General features: G+C 43.4%; 1 long non-coding RNA gene across 1 annotated transcript in view; it reads right to left on the bottom strand.

Annotated features, from left to right (window-relative positions):
• The window catches only part of LOC121089574, a 35743-nt gene that overhangs the window by 8549 nt on the left and 1661 nt on the right, over window positions 1-25533 (bottom strand). The window contains exon 2 of the long non-coding RNA XR_005828262.1: window positions 12612-15374. This is a non-coding gene — a long non-coding RNA (uncharacterized LOC121089574). The remainder of the gene's footprint in view (window positions 1-12611; window positions 15375-25533) is intronic.

Raw genomic sequence — 25533 nt, 5'->3', positions numbered from 1 at the left:
AAATGGCAGGGGAGATATCACTATGTTCTTTGGAACGGGAGAAGGCAGAGGAAAAGGCAGTGCCATCTTTCAGAAGTGTTTGGGAATGTCTTACTTGGTGCCAGGAAATAACATGATTGAATCAGACCTCAAACACAGCAGCTGAGGTCCGAGAGGGGTCCAGATGGTCTCCTGGTAAAGAAACATTCAGCAGGAGGCAATCCAACAGGGCTAAGGAAACATTAAATGCTATCCTCAACACAGTTAACATGCAGCAGCACCTGCATGCAAAATGATGCACTGAAGGATGTTACCCTAACCATCCCATACCCCTTCTGGAAGAGCTCAGCTGACAGGAGGCACAGGGAACAGCCCATCAGCTCATGCTTGCCTGCCTCTCCAGTGGGACTGGATCATCCAGGAGTGGAGGAAAGCGTAAGTAAAAGAGAGAGGTGGGGAGACAGGAAGACCAATTAAGTGTTATCAGATCTCTACAGCAGGTCTTCTTCCACCTAGATTTATGTTTCAGAGTTTCAAACAGCTAGCAACAGAGTAACAGTTGTTGTACATGGCTGTACAAAGAAGCTCGCGGAAATCTTGGAAGTCTGTCTCCTCAATATGTGCAGACCAACACAACAAACCATACTGCTCCCACAGCAGATCTGATGCCTCCAAGAAGGAAAGAGAAGGAAGAAAATGGAGGGAGGACAGCTGCAGAATGTTGACAGTATTTAGCTGTTGTGCTGGCTCACTTGTGGAACTATTTCTCATGTTCAGACCTTGCCCTTAGCTGATCTCTTGTCTGTCCACAGCAGAGTCACTGAGGTTAATGACTCTCTTGTTTTCTCTGCAGTATCCCCTGGAATGTCTGGGCAGTGTATATCAGCAATTTGTCAGCCCCAGGCTGACACATCACACCAAACAATTCAGCCAACAGAACTAACTACTGCTTGTAAGCTTTACATAGACAAAATATCTAGATCCTGACTTTCAGGCTGATAAACAAACAGAAAGTTTTCGAGTGCCTACATTAGTCACCCGAGGCTTCCTTAGCATCCAGAGAGAGACCGGCACCCTGAAAGAGTAATTCAGGTTGTAGGAGGACTAAATTGCATTCCCGAGTTCCTCATCTAGAGGAATAAGAGAGTTTAAGACAATGAGACTCTTAATCTAGGTGCCTCATTAAGTGCCTATGATGTGATGGAATGAATTTGGGAGAAAGTGTCCGTGCCACTGCAAAAACAGAACCCTGGGAGAGTTGCTTCTGTGTTTTTATTTGGAGATAGGCTAGCTCATCATTTTCCCACGAGCCTTTGATCTCACCCCAGTGGCTCTGCTTAAGTCACTAATCCCCAAAAGCACAAAGCATTCCATTTTCAATTTAGAAAGAGTAGGTGTATAGATGAGTATACCAAAAGGGTTTGGGGAAACAAGAGCAAGATGGAGAATATAATCTCAAAACCCTGTCCTCAGCAAGCAATATGCTTCTTTCTCCTCTTACATCATTCAGAGGAGAATATCAGACTTTCTGCTGTTGCTGTAAAGGTGGAGTGTTTAACAAGGCATGCTGTCCTCTTCCCTGAGGACAGCTGCAATACACAAAGTGCATTTTAAGAAATCATTTCTTTTATTAACTGCAATTATACAGGCCAGGAATGAAAACAAGAAAGAACTATTACCCAGTCCCTACCAGCTATCAAGACTGATAATAACTAGCATCATTTTACTAAGCTATGAAGAAAATACTTTTAAGCTAGGCAGAACTATCCAGGCTAAGACTGTAGCTGACCAAACTCCCAAGTTTCAGACACTACGTTCATAACCTTCTGCCTCCCTTATGATTTCATAGCAAGTCTTCTTGCTTGGGAAGGGAGACGACTGTATGTAAAACTGAAGTACAGTTTCAAGTGCACATATATAGATTAGTGCTTCTAATGGAATATGCTAGGTCTTCCTAACGTAGCCTAGTGTATCGGTTGCCTTATTTGCAGTGAGAGTGCCCTGTCAGCACCCATCCACCAAAACACCCAGGGCTTTTTTAGCAGGGCTACCACTGCTGCCCGGTGACTTCCCAGCCTGTGCTGATGCACGGGGTTATTCTGTCACAGGTGCAAAAGTTTACATTTCTCCTTGTCAAACCATTCAAGCTGTTTAGGTTGGTCTAGTCCTCATCTTTAGCAAAGGTCTTTTGGATTGAAGCTGTGCCATCATCTTGTCAGTTTGTCACTTATCCTAATTAAATATCTTCTATAAATTTGGTGATGGTTGATTCTGTGTTATCAGTCAGTGTTGATTAAGATAATAATTCTGTGTTGATGGAGATGTTAAACAACCCCCACAGTACACCTCTCATGAATGACCACCAACCAGATGTGAGCCACCCTTAGAGCCCAGAGGTTCAGCTACTCTTCAGTCCACCTAGCAGTTTGTTTCTCCAGCCCATACTTCTTCAGCTCCCAAATGAGAGTGCTGTGGGTAATGCCATCAAAATCATTAATAAAGTCATCAGTGTGTTACATTCATGGCTCTCTACTTCTCCACACGGACACACTGCTGTAGAAGGCAATCCATCATGACTGTTTCAGATTACATTCTTACCCATCACATGTCTATGAATGGATTCCAATAAGATATGTGCCATGATCTTTTCAGGAACTAAAGTGAAGCTGGGCTGGCCTTCACACAGTGAAGTTCCCTAGGATGTCCCTTTTGCACTCCTTAAGGATTTACTGCTAGTCTTTTTCCTGTTGTCACAAACCTCTCCCAATCATCATGATTTGTCAGAGAGAACAGGCAGTACACTATGAAATCACATAAGATCTGAATACATTCAGGTTCTCCAGGTAGTATCTACTGTGTTGTTCCCACTCTGTTGCCTGTCCCTCCACTCTCCAAATTGTGCTAATATACACAGTGGTCTGGGAGTAAATTTTGCTTCTGAAAGCCAAAGCAAAAAAGGTTATTTGAGTTTCTCAGACTTTCCCGTATTGTCCAACATTAATCTGTCTTCTCCAACAGAACCTCATGCACTTTTTCAGCTAGCAGGATACCTGTAGGATCTTTGCTGTCCTTAAGATTACCTCACTAAAACCACCTTCAGGGCTTTGACCTTCCTGATTTTGTATGTACATATGCAAGCCATAGTTTCTTATAACTCTTTTGCTGCCTGTCCTTCTTTTAGGACCTTGTATGCTCCTTTTTTGTGTTGCAGTTCATCAAGAAACTGCCCACTTCACCATGCTGGCCTTTTGCTGCAGCACCCACTCCTCCTGCACAACATGATGGTTTGTTCCTGAGCTCTTCCTATTTTCTCTTTGAAAATCAGCCTTCTTCCCATTTGTGACACTTCCCAAGGGATTCTACCTAGCAAATTCCTCACTGTGCTCTCCTAAACTCCAGTCTGAACTCACATTCCCATCTCTCCTCTGGATCCTGAACTCAACCCTCTTGTGGTCGCTGCAGCTGAAACTGCAGCCCTATTTGACCTCGATTCTTCCCTTCCCATGAACAACTCATCAAGAGAGCATCGCCCTGGTGGACAGTTTCACAATTTACATTACAAAAGAGCTAATGATGCTAATGAGCATTCTGGGATCTGCCTGAATTGCCTGAACAATATGAAGTTGGCCTTCTGACAGATGCTTGGATCATTGAAATCCCCTCTATGAGCTCACCTAGATGTTCTTCCGAAGTTCAGGAACTAGAAAGGTCTCTCAACCTTTTTCCTGGATGCTAAGGCAGGAAACCACTTTTAAAACATACCATTTTTTAATAGCATAATTTGTTTGTTATCCAAACAAACCCATTGCACCTTCATGGGTAGGATGAATTCAGCTCTTTACCTGTCTGCTTGTGTCTTCTGATATTGTATGGAGAAATTAGATTTCCTGCTACAACTGAAAAACTAATTTTTGTGCAATGAAAACAAATGTCAAAGATGAGCCATAGCACAGTCAGGGGCTTACATGATGAAGTGGTTATTTATTTTTAGAGTGAAGCACTAAAATACAGAAACTTACGAAGTTGTGATGTCTACATCTTATTGCACTGCAGCTTTTTGGGCATTGCACATTCTGTAGTCATTTCTATATAGAATCACATTCTTAAAAGGATACATGTAAGAATGTATGCATTTACTTGTAATGCATACAAGAAAAAAGATGTCTGATGTAAAAAGGAGCAAGAACTTATCCCCCCGTGGGAGGAGAACGTCATAATCATCTAGGTCTAATGTGTCAAGACTTCATGTGTTCATAGACCAGACGATCAGAGACTCACCAAAACTCGCAGAACTGATTTTTACCAGTATCTGAAAGTGTAAGTGTCCTGGCAGTGTCCATGTCCTTCTGTCTAGGTAGTTCAGGCTTTCATTTCCCCATAATCTCTAAAGATACAAAATGCTTTTGGGTTTGGTTTGTGGGTTGTTTTTTTTTGTCTGTGTGTGTAAGCCTCTCAGATAAAGGTCTGGCAGGACTTGCTCTCTGTCCTATGATCCACCTCTTTCCCAAAAGCATATGTTTTAGCCAGAAAAAATGATTAAGCATGATAGAAATAAGAGCTCTGCCTCTGCTTCTTTCTACTCAAATGGTTACTTTTTCATTAAGAATAAACTCCTTCTGTCCTGCTTGTATCCTGCACCTCAGGTTGGGAAAATCAGGATCCCATTACCCTTGGAAGCAGGGTCTGCTGCAGCTTTAAGAGCTTTTTGGATCCTCTTCCTGTCTCTGAAATCATTCCCAGTGCCTTCAAAAGAGGTGTGTTTGTTGGCCTCCTTCCTTATCTTACACACACACAAAGTTTCTGCAACTCCTTTCAAATGGACTTTTGAGGTTTTAGTCAGCACTTTGGGTGTCAAATTATCCTGTAACAGTCTTTGCTGAGGTCTAAGTACCCAATGATTATACTTAGCACCACTTCTCCAGCCTCTCTCCCTAACCAGGATGTTTGTTTTTCGTCAAGACTCTTACAAGTTTAATCTCCTCGCTGGAATTTGTATTTGCCTAGCAAACTTAAATTCCCTCCCACTGGCACCCGCTAGCATCTAACAAGGTAAGCCATTGTTACCGGGTGTCTAATTCCCCAGCAAAGCCAAAACCTCGTCTACCCAAGACCCCTTTGGCTGTTGCAGTGTGCTGGCTCTGGGAACATACCGGTGTGGGTGCATTTTGCAGAGCCTTGAGGGTGCTCAGTTTGAAGAAATTGTCAGTACCAGTTAGCTTAGTCTGCTTGAGCCAGCTGGTCATGATTTTTGCCAAGTGGCTGTTTAGCTAGATTTACCACTCTTAGCAGGATTTTTATAAGGACTTATCAATAATGGGGATTAGCCCTGATCTGAGCCCTCGGAGACCAGGTGCTGGTACAGGCACATCCACACAATCTCCAGTGCACAGGAGGAACCAGCTCCTTTTACACCCAAAACCTGTCCCTGTTTCAAGGTGCAACCTGCTCCACCAGTGGGAACTGCTGATTTCTGGGGCTGTGCTCAGAACAGCAGCAGTAGCCACCATCCCTGGCAGGCATGCTATGCCCAGTCCAGAGAGGATAACTTCCTCCAAGGCCTCAGCTCTTCGGCTTGCACAGGAACAGCAGATGCTTCTAGTTCAATTCCCCAAGTAGATGCCAAGAGCTGGAAAGGGAGTCTCTGTTGCTGTTATACTTTGTATACGCTGTTGGCAAGAGCACTTTTTGTTAGCATGACTGCATCTATGCTACGGCTGCTGCTGGCACGGATCTTCTGTATTAAAATGCATGCCTCTACCCCAGCCAACATTCTTGTTGCAGCCAACATTTCTGGTGTAAGCCTAGCTGCAGCTCTCAGCCAGCTGTGATCGTACACAACTAGCAGCGTCTGTCTGCTCTTTGGTGAAAGGTCCATCCTGGAGCATGATGTTCTAGCAATGGCTTATCGGTAATACCCAGGCATGGAAAGGCTTCTGAGTTTTTTCATCTTTCAGCCTAAAGAAATTATCAGAGCAATGGTAGATTTACACTCATTATATTGCTACCTTTCGTGTGATTCCTGCCTCACAGGGAACTTTTCCTGGACCTCAGAGAGAATGGAGCATTTGGAGGAAAATTGTTTTTAAAGCTAAACCACTCCAAAATACCCATCCATCCATCTTCAGCCAAACAATAGAGGTTTGGCACCTCCTGCCACACTCTTAGCCAGCTTCCAGCTGCATCTGAGCATGCTTACCAGAAAGAGTCATGCTGAGAGACAGCTACTAACACATACGGCTAAGGAACAAAAAATACAGGGAAAAGCTCTGCTTCTCACCTCCCACTGCTTCCACCATGATGAATTATTCCAGAAAATCAATTAAAATTTGTTGTGTCTTGAATTCTGCATTTGGATGCAATTCTTTGAGCTTACATACTCTGGAAGTGCCACAGGGAAGAAAAGCATTATAAATTGGTGCATGTTATGTTGCAGGAAAACTTTCTTCCCAAGGCAATAGAAATTATACTCATTTGAGCTTCATCAGGCTATCTCCTAGGGCTTTCATTAGCAGAAAACCTTCCTGAGGTTAAGCAAATGTTGTAACAAGATTAAATGCACGGTGCAGTGATGGTTAAGGATGATCAATGTGACGAAGTGCGGTTATTGCAAGTTCAAGGACACCCCCCTGAGGGGTGTCCATCTCAGAGGGCAAGGACAAAGAGATCTACCAAAGAATGGCAACCCCTGGCACATGCAGGCAGAGGTAGGAAAGGTTGGGAACTTCATATGTTAGAAGGTCTCCAGCGGCTCCATTTGTGCTGGTGAGACCAGGCCTCAATGTAGGTCTTGTCCGAGTGAAGAGGGTAACCTTGGTGGCAAGGCTTTACATCCAGTGCAGGAGAACAGTGAAAGCTGCTGTGGGGATTCACCTGAGCTGTGATTTATGACTGTTCGATGTCATTGCTGAAGGGCTACCAGCAAGCTCACAGGTGCCAGCAGACAAACTGTTGCACAAGCCTTTAGGAAGACCTTGTGTTGAAGGGGAAGCACAGGTGCTGAATGCAACAGCAGCCAGGGAAAATGGAAGGGAAGCCATCCATTTAACACTCAAGATTTAAGACAATAACCTTCTTGAGGCAATTTTGCTTTACACACCCAGGAGTATCTCATATTTTTCTTTTTTGATAGCCCCTTAGTCCCTCCGCAGTGATAGCATACAAAACAATATTCACCTAATTCTCACTTGGATTTAGCTTTTTTCCACAAAAACTGGACATGTGGGCTACTGTACATAGGGCAGAGCTGCCAGTAGCATCTTTTGAACAGGCAAACAGACCTAAAGCCACAGAGAGCTGTTGCAGTGGTGACCAGCTTTCAGCTGGCTGCCTCCCAGGGATGGATTTACAGTCCTTGAATATGCCAGAGTTGAATGGTAAGCGGCAGAAACCTGAGCTAGCCAAAAGGAAATGCTTAAAGGAAGGGCGTAATATAACCTAACACACACCCCCCAGCTCCTCTGGAGCTTGGATGGCTTCCTGCAGGCTCCTGGAGCTGGAGTGCCAGCCTGAGCCCCACCCCACGGCTCCCTGTCTGGGCAGGGGTGCTCACCCCTCTCACAGACACACTGCTTGCTGTGCATCAGGGACGTTGCCTCTTTTTCCCAAACCATGGCCAAGTAACTCATGCACTCAGCTCTGACCTCCCTTCCATTTCTTCTGCGCTTACTGCTCACGTTTGATATCTCGTTCTTCCCTCTTTGGCACCACTCACCAGCTGTCAGCGCCACAAGGTCTCCCTAATGCTCCAGGAAATTTGGGTCTTACTCACCATTGTCTCAATAGGTTTCATGATTTCTTTCATTGTATTGAGCATGAAGCAGATACAGTGATGCCATCCAGGCATCACTGATGCCGTCCTCCGGCATGGTTAAGGAAAGGGATAGGAGACACAGGAGTAGAGACAGGAATGGGGTATACCTGAAAAGAGGCAGAAGAGGCATGTGGGAGGACAGTGTTGGGGACATAGCTGGAGACGCACTCTTGGGGGGAGATGCTCTGGGCCCGAGGACGTACCTCAGAGGGATTGTGGCCATGCCTGACCCATGCTGGGTCAGGGACACCTCTGCAGCTGGTGGACAGAGAAAAAAAAGTAAGAAGGGAGGAACAGTTAAAAGAAACCCTTAAGCACAGACCTGTAGAGGGATGGAGGCAGTGGGTTGATCAGCACTGATAACAGGCAGCTGTGGCCTTGCCTCAGCGGCAGTGGGTTGATTGACATGGATGATGTGCAGCTGTAGCTCCTTCCTGCTAAGTGGTTAAATAGCCCTGAGGACTAGGAGAGGGGGTCAGGTGGAGGGGGAGTGGTGTGGTCTGACCTCTGGGGGAAGGAGATATGGTACAGACAGTAGAATCTCACCAACAGTAAAGCCTCATTGTGGTCTACTAGTTTGACTGTGCTGCAACACAGACCCACCACCCAGTGCTGTCCATTGCCTCACTAGAGGAGCTGGACTGAGTCTGAGGGACTGGTGGAAACAAGGGAAGCTGAAGCTTGGGAGGTGTCTGGCTTAGGTTGAGTCTCGAGAATGGGGAGGAAAGGTGTTTCCCTAAGTGCTTGTTTAATTGTCGTCTTTTCCTCAATATCCAAATCAGTAATTAAAATTTTATGTTAATTTGCCAAAAAATTAAATTAAGCACAAATCCCCAAGTCAAGACTCTTACCGGTGACGCTCATGGAAAATTGCTTCTTTTGTTACACAGTAGTTTATAACTAGTCCTCTTGGTCTATTTGGGATTCTCAAGTCCTTTGATGAGAGACCATGGTCTGCAAACAACACTGCCCTTGTACTAGAGACAGATTTGGAAAATAGCTACAAGCCCCTTGTATGCCTCAGTTCCTCCAAAAATCCCTTTACCCCTTTTGCCTAGTTCTGTTCTCTGCACATCTTTCCAAGTCCACAAACATTCTTCTTGAAAAGTCCAGTTCATTTTCTCTGTTACTGTATACTTAATCTCAACAGCTCGATGCACACAGACTGGAGTCAGATAAGCCAGGTTTCATTTAAGAGCAGCTTACAGTGACTGCAGTAGTTGGTCTTTTCCTATTTTTTGGTTTTGTTTTGTTTTTTAAGAAAAAAGCTACCCAGCTGTTGGACGGTTCAAAATCCATCACCTCCAAAGGACATCTTCGTACGTTGAAACCTGTTCCCTTCTACATGTTCACTCCTGCCATACCCTTGCTTATTGCAGAGCAATGGAGGTACAGCTCACCGTACTGGCTAGGGAGGTATTTTAGTATGTACTAAAGAACTGTATCACCATGCACGGCACTGCCTCATTTTATGTAGAATGTGGGGAAATAGTTGGGCAAACCACTTATGCATATGGAAACTATCATCCCCAAACCTTGGCCAGCTTCACTGGAACACCAAAAAGCTCGTCGTCTCTCCAAGGACTATTTTCCTACAGTGTTTCAGTCTTTTCTCGCTCCCACTCATTTTGACACTGAAGCTGTTCAAAACAATCTATCACTTTCTTCTTTTTTCCTTCAGATGAAGGGAGAGTATTTTCCCTGTCTACAAGAATAGCTGCACTTTGTTACTTACACATTTAAATGGAATTAATCTGGGGCAGAAACCCGGTCTGGAAAGCTTCAGCTCAGAGGCTGAAAGTTTCAGCAGGTAATTAGCATCTGAAAATAGAGCCTTAAACAGGAACAATCTGACTGTGATATTCTAAATATATATCCCAATGAAGAATGAGGGAAGAAGCACTCTGTTCCAGGCTGAGCACAGATACCTATCCCAGTGGAGAACTGGGGGGAAAGGGAGCCTCTAGTGAAGAGTGTCACCTCGTCACAAGTCCGAGCCAGGGGAAGGACTGTGCCTGCAATAGCTCTGGTAGTCCTTAGCTGGTGTATTTTAGGTACTTTTATGCCCTTTCACTTCTATTGTTGAACCACTCCTCCCTCTTCAGCATACTTAGCATATCTGAAGTAGAAAGTACTATTTTTTCCGCTTTACAGATGGGGGGCTTTAGGACAGCGATACTGAGATAGGAGCCCTCAGAGGTATTTTGGTTCTTAATTCAAAGGAGAATCAAGAACTCAAACGCACATAAAGGTCTGGGACTAACCAGCCTTCAAAGGCTGCACACCCGTTCTGTGGTGCAAATCACGTTAGGTCTCCCGAGCCCTGGGCTTGTGCTTCAGCGCCTAGAGATGCTTTCTTCTGTTACAACAATTGCTCCTGAATTCAGTACGCTTTCTTGCTGAATAAGGGAGCGAGACCACTGCACTTACAACACGGACAGACAGGCATAGGGCATCCCTCCGCTGCAGGTTTCTGCCTTTGATGCTTTGGATGTGACCCTGCATCAGCTCCTCCCTTTGTCTGGGCAACAGGCTGGGGGCAAGCACATGGCCGCACACCCTGCCTTCACCAACCCTGCTGGCAGGGTGCCATCGTTCTTCCCTGACCATACCCTCACACTGCGTGTAAAATTTGGCATCCACTCCTAGAACCTCCTCCTATCTCTCCATGAGCCCCAAGAATGGTGGGAAGAGCTGTACTTCACAGAGAGGTATTTTTTCTCCCCTCAGACTTCTACAATACTATGAATGTCTTAGAGCAGCCACAGTTAGACCCAATGGCAGCAGATCTTCAGGGAATTAGTTCAGGTGGTTTGGAGATGAGCCCTTCATAAATCTTCTTGAAACTCCACAGATTTATTCCTCATGTTGGTTCCTGAGAATCAAACCTTCAACCTCCAAAGCAGAAAAATGTCTCTTTTGTTAGAGGATTTAACTACTACTTAGATTCATTAGCAAAGGTAATTTTGGCCTAATTAGCCTTCTAATTTCTATGTTATCCCTTGTAGGAATATGCCCTCAGAAATTAGTAAAATGGTTTATAATATATGCTAATCACCATAATCTGATTTGCCTTTAATTATACATGTAATGGGGAAACTAATTAGAAGATGAAGAGTATTCAGAAGGGCCAAAGTATGTAAACCAGGCAAAGAACAGAATATTATCATTAAACAACAACAATAAAATGCATTTAAGTATATGGATGATTATTTGTTTCCTATAGCAGAAATATCAGATTGCTTCATTTCTTTTATAGCTCCGTATTGTAGCAAATCTGATTCATAAATCTAATGACAACTGTGGTTTTGGCCTTACAACATCTGCCTGCCCTGAAATGGAACACCTAATACTAGGACAAAAATATTTGCAGAACAGAAGACAAAGTATAAATAAAGTTGCAAATTATAATAGTGGTTTCCAAATGAGATTTTTTTGGTTTCAGAATTTCCTACTTGCAGAAATCATGTCACTGAAGTTTCCTGAAGTTTCTTCTGTGTTTAAAAAAACAGATTATGTTGGTGGATCTTTTAGGAACTTTGCTGTGTAATCTTTCCCTTTCCATGGATTTAATGAACAATAACAGAAAAAAATAGCAATTTCCTGGGCATTTATTATTTCCGTTCTTTAAAAGTACATTTTGTATGAAGTACTGTCAAGTTCTACCCACGTTTTAAATGCTGCAGTGTAATGTGACTTTGCAAAGCACAGTGAGGGAGGGAGAAAAGAAATTATAGCTCTTCTATAAAGTTGTCAGAAGGGAGTAATTTTAAAATATCTTGTTACACAAAAGGACATAAATTAGAGAAAATGAAGATATTATAGCTATCCGTGCTTTTTAGCATAAATATTTGAAAGGATAAGCATTTTGGGGGTTGCTTGGTGTCTGACTATAGGAGAATTCAGATGTAGTTTTGGAATTTGTCTGGATGAAAACCAGGGGTTTGTTTATTTGTGGCTTTTATAATGGGTTTTTCCTTGGTTGTTTTTTTCCCTATTAGTACACTAAACTTGACAAAAGGCAATATGTAATTGCACTTCAACCACTCCAGTAAGTACCTCAGTGAACACTTGTTATCAGCGGCAGAGTCTACTAACAGGCTGCAAGGTGAAAGGCGGGGGCTGATGCACATGCTTTGCCTCTCTCAGCCCGACAGATTTGCCGGAGCTTGCCTGACAGTCCTACCTGTGCTGTCTTTACTTTGTGCCTGACCCTGGAATTGCATCTATAATGGATTTTCTATTTCAAAAGACCAGTTGATAACATTTGCACCAGTTTTCAAACATTTGGTCTTTAGTTGGCTGTTCCCATGGGTAAGCTACACATCTTTGATCACGTATGTGGAAAGCATCCACACCAGATTTTCAGGTAGTTTAGGAAACAAGTTATCATTTAATTGAATGTTCAAGTACACAGTGAAACCCAGCATGTCTGTCAAGTCAGGAGCTTTCAGAAACCAGAAAGACACCCTGGCTCCTCAGCTCTAGCTTGGCAACCAGCTTCCATAACTTAATGCAGAGGGAAAACTGCTGTCCCCACAAGAGCACACCATCCTCTCTCAGTATAGCTTGCTGTTATACCTGGTCACATTCTTGGCCGTAGAAAAATTAAGCCAACATGTCCCAGCAATGCATCAGTGCTCTGCTTGGGTACAAGCTGTTTTCCTCCGTGCAGAAGTTCTCAAGGAGGCTTCATTGCACAACAAGCTGCAGGTTATTTTTCAGCAAAAATACATCAGTATCTGACATTGTTCAGCATTTCAAATCAGTGTATTTAAATTACAAGAAAGAGACTCAAACACTCAAAATTTCTCTTTGTTACCTTCAGTCTGACATATTGCTGGACAGGCTGGTGGCCACACACAAGTCACGAGGTGGAAAGGACACCCTGAAGCACAGCACAGAAAAAGAACACATTACCTAAGTAATTAGTAGGTACAATGTATGAGGCAAAGAATCCCATTTCCATTATCCTTTGGCATGTAAACACAAAAAGATAATAGCTGATATTTTTATTTTGAAATAAGAATACTTGTGCTGAAGGCCTTCCTAGATCATCAAAGTTAGTTAATTTCTTTCTGTGGCTTTATTTCAGCAATGGATTTGGCCTAATGAATATCATGTGCATCCCCCAATTTAGGCATTATCAAGACATGTCCTAATTTAGGCAACTTAAAATATCAACAATTATATTTTTTAATGACTTCTGCATATGTGAGGGGAGATCTCAGGCTTTCAGCAGCTGGCAGCAGGGATCCCAGCACAGCTAGGAACGAGATGTCATAACATCTGTTAATAATGTCTTAAGAGAACTAACCACACAGTGGGACATGCCTTAAAGCTTGTTCTTAATTTTTTAATACGAGTTATTAAATAGAGAATTGGGGAATCAGAGCATATTCATACATTTGTTACTTCCTCTGTCAATAGGACAAAACCAGGCCAGAATAAATTAAACATGAGCCAGCTGAAATATTAATTTAAAATAATATTCTGTATAGACACAGATCTTGCATGGTGGCAAAATATTCACAAGATTTTTTCTAATTGTCTGTGAATTTGGAATTTTGCTGAATAATTTGAACAATTAACTTTCCCATGAGGTATTACAGTTGTTTCAACCATTCACCAGTCTTCCCTTTTGGGAGGTAACTTAAGTCATCTGGTATTGATTACTGCTACTGGAACTTTAAATGGCAACAAACTTAAGCAAAAACAACCTGTACCTTGTATAAGTGCTCACAATAATGGAACAGTATTGCTGTGATTGGGAAGCCTTCAGCACAGCCTTACAAACAGCTGGTAGCTTTCTGAACATTTGCAGCCATCAAACAACACGAGCAGCACTAGCCAAGCATGAAAAGACATTTTTATTTCCACAAGCATATCACGTTATTTAGCATGCCCTAGCACAAAGAGAAAATCTCAGTAGTCAGTGGAAGTCTCCACAGACCACAGTGGGTCTGGAATCAGGCTCCCAGCAATAACCTCCTAATGCAGCAAAGGACCTTCCCAGGGCATGGGTAGATGTCCTGCCTAATTCCAAGCCTCATAGTCAAGGGTCAGAGTTGCTTTCTCCTTCTCCAGCAGACTCACTGAGGAAGCCATGCACATGCACAGTGCTGCACACATTGCCACAAACGATCACCACACAGTTCACTGCGCAATCCAAATGCTATCATTGCTCATGGCCTCGTCCGTTTCCAGAAAGGATCTACTGCACGTCTTTAAGCCTTTACATGGGAAGGGGTTTGTGTGGATGCAATCTGCTTACAAACAAAGTCACAAGCTAGAAGATAACTTTTGTACTTTTTAAAGAACAGTCAAATGGGAAAGGTAATCACCCATCCCTTCCAGGCTTCATTTGACCTTCATCTAATGTTTTTCCATGGATGTATAACTGAGCGAGCCCAAATGCAGCCACACAGCATAAATTACGAAAACATGCATAGAAAAGATGCAGCGTGGTGAATAATTATATGAACAAATCTGGATGACATTTAATATAAGAGTTAATGGTCGTATTGTTCTTGGGTTTTGCTGAAAATTACTGGTCAGTCTCTGGAAAATATGCGCTGTTGTGAGTCTGTTCAGAGTTTTTATCAAAGCTTCTTTGCAATTAGTGGCAAATTATTGTTCATTCCTCTGGAATTCCTTGAAATATGAACGCCCTGATTTCAGCCTAATACCATTCATGGCCTCACAGTCTGCAGCTCTATGAGAAACGTGTTTTAATAATAAATGTAATAGCAAGTACTTGTGTGGCAAGCAGCAGTGATAAAACGTTAGCACCATTCAACAGCATTTTCACTGTCAAGGCACTTGACTTGCCAACCTTTAATCTTTACATCTCCCAGGGAGATGAGTGTGTGATCACTTTATCTCAGTAAATGCAGTGACAGAAGTGGCTACTGTCCCCATCCCCAGGCTGGTGGGTCACACCCTGATAAGCAGCAGGTCCTGCAAGCTCACTTTGGCATCACGGAGGTAGGCTTAGCTGGACGGAGGTGCCGTTCAAATGTACTGGTCTTTTCTTGTTCAAGTACTTTACAGCCCTGTGAGTTAATTATTACTCCTTTTCTGGCCAGAGTGAAGGCACACATGTGGGAGCTGCTTGCCTGGGGCCAGGGTGCTGGAGCTGAGATGGAGCCAGAGGTCTGGGGAGCCTGTCGGCCTCGTCCTCCCAGTGCTTGCAAACATCCTGCTATAAACACGGCAGCTTCTGGGCTGCTTCTCCATTGCGCCTCAGAAAGGGGAAATCTTTGGCTTCCCAAATCCAATTTCTCCCACATCGTCACTCAAAGTCCCTCATGGGACTGGAAGTATGGGGACTGACTGATGCAGCCTGGCCAAGCTCCACAGGGTGAAGGTTGTCCCTGGAGATGTGGTGGAGCCCAACTGCAGCTCTGCTCCACCCTTGCTCCTTCCTTCTCACTGCCGTTGTTGCCAAGGATGGCAGGTAAAAGTGTGGAGGAAAGAGAGCAGAGCCACCTGGCTGGTCTTCCTTCCTAAGGGAAATTTTCCAGCTGTGTGTCATCTGTGGGCTGTACCACTCTTTTTTTTCCAAGGGAACACTGCAAAGTCACTTCAGTGTGAGAGAAAATTAGAATTAAACATTCCTCTACTACAGAGTTGCTCAAAATCTTGATGCAGCAGCATCAACCCCATCTACAAACATGGTGTTGATGGGCCATTAGGGTACACTAACAGAAAAATAGATTATTATTAGCTACATCATTGAGAAAAAGGTGGCTTTAAAAGTACTACAAATTGTTGGGCTTTTTTTGTTTTTTTCACAGCCGTAAGGTATAAGGCAAAGAAGATTAACTACAAGGGAAATAGATGGAGTGGTGTCACTACCTTTATGGTTGTTCCTAACAGAATAATTGTCAGTGGCATGAACAATGGGAAAACATCGTTAAAGTGCAAAATGTTTTTAAGTAATTTATGCGGCAAAACAAACCTCTGACTTAGACAACAGCCAGAGTGAAAGCATGCAATGATTTTAGAGGCAGAGCTGTTGCTAACAGTTCCTTTGAACGGATGGGATGCATACTGTTTCTTTTCCTCAAATAACAAAAAATGTTACTAATTTGATTAATGATGAACCTTCAGAAATTAAAAATGCAGCATGGAAATCTTGATTAGCAATCATTTCTACCCGAAGATAATGATTGTTAATGATTAATTAACAATTGCTTAAATGAGTTCCTGCAGCAATTGGATGAAATTATACAGGAAATTACTGTGCTATAGTACACTAGACAGATGATTCCCCTGGTGTCTATTTATAGAAGTAAATTGCACAAAGCAAGCAGCAGAACAATTATCAAAACTAATCACTCCTGGAACTTTGAATCTTCTTTACCTTTTATCTGGGGCTGTGAAATGGACAGATAATACCCATGAAAAGCCGTATCACCAGTGGCAAGGCTTAGCACCTGGGGATGGACGCTGACCACCAGTGCCAGCCTTACAACATATGCTTTTCATGCTCCCTCATAACCTAGTTTTGAAGGAAAGTATAAAAAATTGCAGAAAGACTGTTTTCTTCAGTGACCGGTGTCACGGATTGTAATGATGGCTTTATTTCTCTTCAAGGGCTTTATCCAGCAGAGAAATGCAGACAGACAACTCCATGTGCAGCTGCGTGACCAGTGGTTTCAAGGAGCACTACAGATCTACTGGCATTCATCTCACTGCAGGATCAGTTCTCGGTAATTTGTTTTACTTATGTGTGCTTGCAACAAAGTAAGGATGAGAACTGCTTTACATTATGTTGAAAAAAAAAATTGGGGAGTGGGGAGGTGGTTTAGGGGGAAAAATGATGCAATCATCAGAAAATTATTTGAAACAGCAATGAAGTGTTAATAGTTAATCAAAAGGAGAAATGGAATACAAACCTAAAAAAATTCTCACATGCTTGTATTTTGTTTAATAAGAGAATTTATTTTTAAGTGAATGGATGATTCACATGGAAAAATATGTTCTGTGTTCAACGTCTGTGGGAGAGTACTGTTTCAACATGCATAATGTGGTTTCGGAGAGAACAGTTTGGCTTTGTAATAAAGATGTGGGCTTCAGTGGTAAGAAAAGTCTACATTACTTTAAAAATCTGTCAATGTTCCAGAAATTAAACTTTCTTTAATGGAAAAATATAGCATCATTATTCCCAAGCTGTTATTACGACTTGGTCTTGTCATGCAGAGAAATCCATCGTCAGTTATCCATGCTACTGAATCAGTTGATAGTCTCTTTGAAAGATAGCATCCCATCCATTTTATAACATTATAGTAACACAGCTACAGTGTAATCATCTTCGCTTTCACAATATATGGGGGTCATAACACTGCATTGGGGAAAAACATCCACATCCTAAAACTTTCATTGCTCCTTCTGGGCTGTAAACCCCTTACCTACATCTGCTGTTGCACTTATTTTCCCTTCCCTCCTGCATCCATTTATTCAACATGGAAATCTACTGGCAAATGAGCTTCTTATGCAAGTTTCCAAAGGCAAAATCTTGTTTCATGGATACAAAGGGAAGCCCAGGTTCGTTGCCTTATTCAAAACCAGTTCTGTCAATGATTGCATCTGATGGAAATGCTTGGACCTGAATTTATTCACTGTGGGGTGTTTATACATAGCACGTGAGGAAGGTACATGTGGTCCTGGGCATATATCAACATATTAATGTGAGAGAACTCCCAGTGCTTTAGGCTGAGGTGACCTGCTGAAAAGGGTAGCAGAGACACAAGTAAGATCCAGCTTCTCCCTAACTCAGAACTGAACCCAGATGAGTACTGAAGAGAAAATAAATGTATCAGTTCTTTTTTTTAATAGCCTTCTCTAAGAAAAATTGTAAATGGGTGGCACATTATTTTAGTTGCTCATTTGTTTAAAACATTGCAAATGATCTGATTATCTGTAGCAGAAGTACAGTTATTGCTCATATAGTGTAACTTGGGAAGATGTAAATTTCCATTCCTAGCTATGCTAATATCTGGAAACAGAGAATTTTTCAGTATTTGCAATTAAATCTAGTTACAAGTACTTAGAGGAATGGATGGATATGTTTGAAACAAATAGGTGAGCTGGAGAAAGGAAAAAAAGAGAGAAGGAATCTGTTACTGAAAAACAGCCATCACCATATCCATCGTTCCTGCATTTCAGGTTGCCAGAGCCCAGGACAAGAGAATATAACTTGTTTAATTCATTAAGAAGCAAAGCAAAGATGAAGCTTTATTTCTGCTCTTTGATCCTAACTTCCTGAGTAGTAATGTTTATAGCCAGAGCAAAGATGAAAATGTCCATACACCTCTCATCCAATCTGAAAAATGTAATATGTTTCATTTCCCCACAAAAATAAGATGCTAGGAAATCTTCAAGTAGGAGAAAGCTTCCATTGCCAGCTACTGTAGGAGAGTAGCTATATTCCTTCAACGCTGCTTTCCTGTTAAGAGGTATAAAGAATGCACACTTGCAATTTGGCATGACTTTGACTCAGGCTGTGGCTTTGTTCAATAAACACCACTGACCACGCCATTTTTAAAATACATATGTACACACACACACACAAAAGGCAACTCATTTAATGTATATTTTTTGTAAGTAACATTCAGGGGGAAAAAATGAAACTGAAAACTCCAGAGCACTAGCAGCCACGCTAAAGGAGAAAAATGAACCTTTTAGTAATATTTACCTTAGTGACTTGTATCAGCAAACCTGATGCAGACTGAAGTAAAATCTCTGCAGCCAGCTCTAACACATGCTGCATATAATTTGGAAAGAGCAGTATTTTGACACCTTCCTTTTGGCTAAACCTCAAATTAAGACCCAAATCCTGTGCATTACAGAACATTCCCATGTGCTATGGAGTGCTCCCGGTTGGATGCCATTTACCCCTGCTCCCAGTAATTCAAAGCCCCCTTTATGGCAGACGTTTGTGAAGATCTATTTAAGATAAAAGAAACACAGGTTCCAGTTTCCTCTTGGGTTTCATTCTAGGCCTGGGGAAATTAGAGTCAGATAGATAGAAAATGTTTCTCCTATAGACAGGAGAAATCCCAGTTCCACAAAAGGAAGCTGCCCACAAGTCCCCAGACATAGGATGGCTGCACCAGATTTGGCATGTAACTGGAGAGCGTAAACTGAACGCTGTCCCTAATGATGTTCATGAAAATGGCCTTAATTGGGTCCTTTGAAAATGATGAAGAATTGAGTAAAACTGATGAGCCAGCAATGACCATGGAAACAAGCCACTACAGCCACTCTGCCAAAAACAAGCAAAGTGATGAGTTGGCCAAAACACTGAATTGAAAAGCAACTAAGCCCTCTTGTACCCGCAATGCTCTTCTGTGTTAAAACCCACTCTAGCTATAGAGCAAGAAACCTGCCTTCCTGTCCAGCGTCCAGCTCCTCCCTTCCCTTTTGTCTTTCAGATTGTTTGTTTAGATCATAACGTTTTGTAAAGCTTCACGGCTCGCTCCCTCAGTATGAGACATTCATTCCGTATATACCTCACCTTGTACAGACAAATCCTTTGATGTTAACAGCCTGTTTGAACAAATAGTATCATGAGGACTTCAGAATCTGGCCAGGAACAGCACACGTGTACCTTTCAAACCCTCACCGACAGGTTGTTCACCAGCCTGTCCCCATGAGCGAACTGCCGCACTCTTTGCATGACCTCCCTTCTTCCCATTCAACACTCCCTGTCCTGTTATTCACTTGAACTGGAAACAAACCAAATGATATTTCTGAGATTTCAAAGCCTTGATTTCAGGATCAAGGAGTTATCTACCGGGATGGTGGAACATGTCTTCCTTCTTAGGCCTTCCAAAAGGGTGGGGGGCAGTCAGGAGCCTGTGTCTCAGCAGAACAGGGATGCAGGGGTGCTGCACGTACCTGTGCCACAGCACTATACACATCAGCTCCTTCAGCTGAGTTTTCAGGATATCAGATGCCTAAGCCTCAATCAACCACTGATGAAAGACTACATAGTACAGCCCTACATTTTAAGGTAATAGCGAGCTGATATTTAGCCATACAAATTCTACAGACTGGTCACATGTTGGATAAAAATTTACCTTTTCCTGAAACATATTTAATCTGCAGCAGAAATTCAGAGCTCACTCTCTTTCTTGTCCCTCTAAAAATCATTTAAACTTTTGTTATCAGCACAGGGCAAAGCAACACACACTTGGTGCTCGCCCAAGGGCTGGAGTGGGATGCACGTGCTGCTGGAGCAACATTTCCAAACAAATGCTGTCCAACTGTCATAAATATTTCCAACAGCAGGTCTCTGTGTTCAGACTCTTCAAACACATGCTAACGCAAGCCAAAATTGTACTCAGCAAGGCTGCATTGGGACTTAAGGTAAATTTGTGGATTTGTGTTTGCTGAGTCGGGCCTTTTGCAGTGTAACTTGGTACGCAAGATGGATGAGGAGCCGCCTCCTGGAAAAAAATTATTTCTGCAGACATTTTCATATTGTTTTTAAAAGTGCTTTGAAAAAATATGGAAGTGCTTCAGTTCCAAAGGCTGAGGAGTGCAAGATATTTTATGAGCCTAAAATGCATAAATGTCCTAAGTATACCATCTCCACTGAACTCTCTAGAAAACATGCCATGGCAGGAAAGTACAGAAAGGCAGTACAGTGTAATTTCTGTGCTATGCATCCAAATAGGTGGCCACATCTTCCATGGAGAGCTGCAAGACCTGAGCCACGGTGTGGCAACACCAGCCTGTTCATCCCACTGACTTTGATGCCTGTGCAGGGACAGTGAAATCAGGTCCTGAGGTCACAGCCCTGTTCTGCAAAGGTACTGAGGGGAACCTACTTAAGATTCATTCAAGATGATGGGACTTAAGGTATGTCCTTAAGTATGCATTTTACTGGGGAGATTACTTCAGCCCTGATAAAAAAAAACCCCACCTTCTTGGAAACCTCTTCAATAAAAATACTGTAGATATAGAGCCCAAATCCAGAAAACTGCTGCAGACTGTAAATCAGTGGAGCCCACTGACCTCCTGAGCTGCACAGGTCTGTCCCAGCTGTGTAACAGAATGAAACCTCCGCTGGGGTCAAGTTCACAGACCAGCGCAGATGTTAGGACCCCTATGGCTCAGCAGTTAGGCTGCATGTATATATGTTCATAGAATCATAGAATGGTTTGGGTTGGAAGGGACTTCAGAGATCATCCAGTTCCAACTCCCTGCCGTGGGCAGGAACACCTTCCAGTACACCAGGCTGCTCAAAGCCCCATCCAGCCTGGCCTGGAACACTTCCAGGGATGGGGCATCCACAACTTCTCTGGGCAACCTGTTCTGGTGCCTCACCACCCTCACAGGAAAGAATTTCTTCCAATGTCTAATCTAAACCTACGCTCTTTCAGTTTAAAGCGATTATTCTTTGTCCTATTGCTGCAGGCCCTACTAAAAAGTCTGTCACCCATCTTTCTTGTAGGCCCCCGGTAAGTGTTGAAAGGTGGCTATAAGGCCTCCCCAGAGCTATCTCCTCTCCAGGCTGAGAAACCCCAACTCTCTCAGCCTGTCTTCACAGAAAGAGTGCTCCAGCCCTCTGATCATCTTTGTGACCCTCCTCTGGACATGACAGATACGAGACCTTTTTATGTTGGGGTCCCAGAGCTGAGTGCAGTACTCCAGCTGGGGTCTCACGAGAGTGGAGCAGAAGGGGAGAATCACCTCCCTCAGCCTGCTGGCCACACTTCTTTTGATGCAGCCCAGGATATGGTTGGTTTTCTGAGCTGCAAGCGCATGTTGCCAGGCCATGTTGAGCTCCTCGTCCACCAGCAACCCCAAATCCTTCTCCTTGGGGCTGCTCTCAATCCATTCTCCACCCAGCCTGTTTTTGTGGTTGCAACTGCCCTGACCCATTTGCAGGACTTGGTTGGACTTGGCCTTGTGGAACTTCATGAGGTTCGCATGGGCCCGCCTCTCAAGCTGGCCGCACCACACAGGTGCCTCATTAAACACAGAGGAGGCAGAGCCCTGCTCAGCTCACACACTTGGCGGGTTACTACACAGATGTAGAAACCATGATGCAAAAGGCAGCCTTCAGCCTAGCCCCTTGGGACCCTGGGTGTGGGCTGGCCTCAGGGACCTCAGTTCCTTTCCACCCAACATGTGCTTTTTGAAAATGGAGCAGAGCGCCTGCTTTTCTTTCAAATCACGACTGGGAATAGATGGATGGGTAACAGCTGAGATATTAACTGCTCAGAACCCTTGCTCAGGACTCCTAGGGCACTAAGTCCCACTTTTCTGGTCAGTATCCAAGGAAGTGGGCCAGCCCAAGCTGGGACACTCCTGGCCCTACAGAGCAAGTTCAGGGAGGGAAGTGGATGGAGGAGCAGGGAGGAGCTGTGTATTTGTACTGCCCCAGAGCTGGACACCTCTGATGGGGAAGCCCTGGGCTCCCTGTTTGCCTGGGTAACTCCTAGGGTGCTCTTACAGGGAGCAGTCCCTGAGTGATGAACCAAAGCAGCCCCGGGCATTAGGAAGAGCAGGGTGGGTAACCCCTCATCCCAACAGCACGGGCTCGCCCCCTCTTCTTCACCCACACCTGGAAGCCCTGCTCTCACAGGGCAGCTTGGAGCCTGGTGAGGGGGGCAGTCCTCCAGGACCACTGGCATCCTCTCTGCTGGGAAAGAGAACTAAATCTGAGTTTCTCAGGCTCTTGTCGACTGCTCTAATTGCAAGGTTATTGCACACAATAGCACCACAAGTTGCCTTCAGGGAAGCTGGCAATGGTATTCCTGCGAGAACAATCCTGCCTGTGTACTGAGCACAGCAATGGCTGTGGGCAGGAACATTTTGCTTACGATCCCAGCTGGCCTCCGGCATCCTCCACACCCCAAAGTGACATCCGTGCCAGAGCTGGGGCAGATCTCGGTCTACGTAAACACGCAGGTCCAGCAACCTTAAAATCAGGAACCAAGGAAGCTTTGCAGTCAGGTATAAACATGCTTCCCCTTTAACTGTCCAAGTCCTCTACTGTATTTGACTCCAGGTTGTACACAATGAGGTAACACATGTGGAAAAAACCCCTATGATTCAACTTCTCCAGGTGCTATGGTTTAATACAAAAATCATATCTGACATCTAGTCAACATCAGCAACAGTGACAGCTGCTGGTCTTAGACGAATGCAGGAGTGCTGACACTGCAATGTACAAATACAATATTGTATATTATCTGCACGTGTCCCCCTCCCACCCACCTGAAATTAAGCCTTCTGGGAAGGCATCCAAGAAAGAGTACACCTAATACTCAGGCCCCTTGTCTCCTGTGACAAAACCCCATAGAACGGAGCAGATTTAAGAGCAACAGAAAACCTAAAGCAAAACAAAGAAAACCCTTTTTAAGAGCTATGCTGAGTGCCAGAAGGCTAAACAAAGACTTTATCTACTCCCAAAATAACAAATTGGTCCAGTGCCATGAGTAGTCTAGCAGTTCTGGAAAGCGTATCAATGCCAACAATAACAGACACCTTCGGTCAAATACGACCCCTTTAAGGAAATTTACCATATATGACTAATTCAGACAGACAGTAGTAAATCAGAAGTCTGTTCCTCATCTATACATGAAATGATTTATAACACAGCGAAATTCTAGCATTAGAGTGGTATATTGCACAATAATTTTCTTTTGTATCTATTTATTTTTCCAACATTTCTTCTCTGAAGTATAGTTGAACTAGGGAGAAAAGAATCAAACTAAAGCACTGTATAAATTCAACTGCAAATGTGCTGTTAAGACAAACTAAAATAACACTGAAACTTGACATGAGTTTTTTTGAAAATGTCAGGGCAATAGATGAGAGGTGCAGTAAGCCATTTTGTCCTCCCAGTCCACATGAAAATAATGTGTTTGTATATACGTATGTATACATGCATGCATGTGTCTGCATGCTGTACTGACTTGTGAGCTGCTCTCAGGCAAGGAGGGCTAAAATAAGCCAGATGAAGGCCTTGGGGTGGTGGCAGCAAGAAGACTGCTGGGCAAAGGGAGAAAAAAAGGATTAGGCAACATGGTATGTCCTGCATTTTCCATATGGTGAGAGCAGGAGGAGTGGAGAGGCAATGAAAGCAAAATGAGTACCCGGAAGTGTTTGTATAAGCAAGTGAATAAGCCTTCCATATACATTTCTGAGGTGTTTAGAGTAGAAAACACCAGGGAATAATTACATTTACACAGATTTGAATATCATATGAAGTTACAGTAGCTAAAATAAACAGCTCCAAGGACCACTGATTTTCCTCATTCAAGAAGGACTTTGTTTGGCTGCGCAAGCCAGAGCAACAAGAGCAGTGCCCTGATGGCAGCCAAGCTGTCAAAGCTTCCCATTTGCAGGACTGGGCAGCCCACTGTTTCCCCAGTTATAAAAATTCATTTCAAACAACAAAGCCCTAATGATGTGCTGACCCCCCGCAAACATCCACACGCAAGCGCAGGGTCTCCATCCTCAATGCTGAAAGCCTCATTGGGCTGGCACGGAGTTTGCTTGAGCACATACAATCCCACTCCTGAGCTACCAGCACAGTGAACGAAAGACACGGGCAAACAGACTAGAAATTGTCTGGCTGAGTGCCTTGCCAGCCTTGCACTGATTGCCTGGCTGTGAGCCGGTGGGCTGCAAGCAAGGAAAGAAACTGGTAGAATGTCCGGCACATCCAAGCCTCCAAGGTGTCCAGGCATCCTAAAGGTAACAGTTAATGGGATTTGGTGTTGAATCTGCATTACCGAAAACTGATTTGGTGCCTAACTAACTGGCCTGCCTGCCATATCGCCAAATGAGCTGTACTGAAGTACACCAGCACTTGGAGGACATTTTCCTGAAATACCAAATGGGTAAGAGCAACCCATGTGTGCTGAGAAAGGAGGCAATCTGTGCATGAGAGGTCTTCTGCTCTGTGCCCTGAACTTGGCAAGTCCTCCCTAAATGCAAAACAGCCACAGGCTGATGGAAAGTACCAGCATTCATTATCAGCAAGTATCTCACTCAATGGTAAAATCTTCATCTCTCAGCTGATTTCCCTATTGGTTTTGGCACCAGACTCCAAATGCACTGCAGGCAGTGGAATCGTCCCATTCCCTTCTCTAGTTTTTAGAGAAGACCATTGCAAGTATCACCAAACAGTAAAAATGGTGCTAACTTGCAAAGCAGATTCATTTTACCTTACATCTTTTGCAATAAAAAAACAAACAAACAAACAAACAAAATCCCCTTCTATTCTGCATAAAATGACTGGGTTTTAGAAGAGCTAATTACTTCTGATTTCTGTTAACCTTTTTGCTAGGAACATAAAATGAAAATGGAAACAGTATCCGGTTGCATGACAACAATTACATGTAAATAAATAAAACCAAATATTAGTTGTGCATTTCAGGCCCATGTAATTATTCTTAGAACATTAAAAGCTGGTTATGGAAGAATGCATACAACGTCAAGGGGCCTTTTAAAGGCCTAATTCACACCAAATAACCACAGGCTGGAATCAAAACTCTTTTGTTTCTGTTGTAAAGCAAACACAAAGGTTAGGATTTGGAATGTAAAATTTATAGGAAAGCTTTTTAATGCTGGAACACCTGCTGAAATTTTTCAGTGCCTGTTATGCTTTTGCTCCATGGCTGTTCGGTGGGGTTTGGCCCGAGTTGTGCTGAGAATTTGCTGTTGGAAATACTGATGCTGTGGATCACTGCAGGAACAAGACTGAAACTGCA

The sequence above is a fragment of the Falco naumanni genome, chromosome 5, assembly GCF_017639655.2.
Source record: "Falco naumanni isolate bFalNau1 chromosome 5, bFalNau1.pat, whole genome shotgun sequence".
Taxonomy (NCBI): domain Eukaryota; kingdom Metazoa; phylum Chordata; class Aves; order Falconiformes; family Falconidae; genus Falco; species Falco naumanni.
This window is presented reverse-complemented; position numbering and strand designations above follow the sequence as displayed.